The sequence below is a fragment of the Sinocyclocheilus anshuiensis genome, unplaced genomic scaffold, assembly GCF_001515605.1.
Source record: "Sinocyclocheilus anshuiensis isolate Anshui unplaced genomic scaffold, SAMN03320099.WGS_v1.1 scaffold2285, whole genome shotgun sequence".
Classification (NCBI taxonomy): domain Eukaryota; kingdom Metazoa; phylum Chordata; class Actinopteri; order Cypriniformes; family Cyprinidae; genus Sinocyclocheilus; species Sinocyclocheilus anshuiensis.
The window spans coordinates 32,378-34,423 of NW_015552762.1; positions in this window are offsets into that span (position 1 = coordinate 32,378).

The following is a 2,046-nucleotide window of genomic DNA, read 5'->3' on the forward strand; positions in this document are numbered from 1 at the left end:
GATGGACGGATAGATAGATAGATAGATAGATAGATAGATAGATAGATAGATAGATAGATAGATAGATAGAATTGACATGCATTTTAATGTTTCAGATTTGTATTATTTTTCCTACTGAAGGATGAAAATGTATGATGGATATTTGTTGGCAGATTTTCCTTTACTAGGCATTCCAAATAATAAATTTAAAAACGTTTTGAAAAATACTTATTTTTATATGTGCCTACAAGAATTTAAGCATAAATCTTTAGATAATAAATTAATAACATAATTCGTTAATAAAATTCAGTCGAGATACTTTTTATTATTATTATTATTATTTGCTGGTACATAGTGTTCTTTGCCTGATTTGTCCACTAAGTGGCGATATTTAGAATGAAATGATTAAACATCATGGACACGTTTCATCACTAAAGTTTGGACGCGCATGTCTGATTTGTCCACCGGATGGCGCTTTTTCAGTGTTGCCAATTTAGCACTTTTGTTGCTAAATTTAGCAACTTTTCACACTACCATAGCAACTTTCTCTTCCAAAAGCACCTAGCAACAAATGTAGCTATTTTAAAAATGAATTTGTCAACTTTTAGCAACTTGGGTTAAGTGACTCAAATGATAAAAAGCACACGTTTTACATCTAAATTACACAAAAAGAGGAAACCAAAGATGCCTAGAAGTACACACATCACATGAATTAAATTCTAATTGCTATTTGCAACTGTTCAATTTAATTGAATAATTGTTCATTTATGATACACAATGGTAGTAGCTTGTACCTGCGTTGGTTGATCAGTTAGTACACTGTAAGAAAAATATGTACAAATGGAAAAGGTATAGTAATTCACAATCCCAGGACATTATCCGTTGTAACACAAAATACAATGCGTAATTTAAAATGCAGGTAAAAAAAAAAAAACGGTGAAAAATCAATACCTTTATACCAAATATATATCAATACCAAAATTCCTTCATATTAACATTGTAGATTGTGCCCTATTTTTACAGACTTTTCTTAGACTACTGCTACTACACTGCTTAAAAGTATAATTGTTCAGAATGTGTAGTTTTTCTAGTTTACTAGCTAATAAAAACAAAAACTTAAATTGCAATCGTTAAAAAATGTGAACGTTTTCAATAATTCAATGGTGTATTTTAAATATTTATTTATGTTTTAATATTATATTATGCATTTATATGATTTTACAAACAAATCTAAATTAACATATATAAAATATTTTTTTTTTGCTGAGATCTGATGTAGTGACACAATTTTGCGTCGTGATTACGTAATGACATCATCACGCAATGACGTCACAATGTGATTTAGCAACTTTTAGCAACAAATTGACCTTCATTTAGCAACTTCCCCTAAAAATTAGTTGGCAACACTGCGCTTTTTAGCGTTTTGATCTTGTCCCACTTGAAAATGCGCCGGTATGCATGTCTATTTTTATTTTAAAATTAATTTGTTTAATGTTCCAGCTCTACAGTGATTTTGACAGCCATTCATCCATTTAGTTGGTTTTGTCTTTCTCACGGCTGGATTTCAGGCCCTCTCATGCTGTACTCTGATGAATGACAAAGAAATCAGACGCCTGAGGAGACCCATAAAGTGCTATTGTTACAGCAGCAGCCTTTATATTCTCTATTATAAACTGCTATTGTTAATCCTGGCTTATTACATGAAATACGTCAAACCGCATCGTTTAAAAATGAAGCAAGCCGCTATTGCTCTCTTGTTAGAGATGGAAACCTAAAACATGCAGCACACAAAAGCTGCACAAACTGATGCTGATTCTGTGCTCGGCAGCAGCCAGACTCATCACAAAGTCACAGCACTTCATTATAAACTAGTGAAGAACTAACCACACAATAACCACTGTTAACCCGGCCAGACGGCAGCTTTACTAGGCTACCCACTCAAAACTCACTTTTGTCTCGAAATGTGCCAAAATACTGGCGTATGTGATACTATAAATGAACTCATTCTGCCTCCAGTTAAAGTTATTTAAGGTTATTGCATTTAAGTTTTTATGGTTTCTCTTCAAG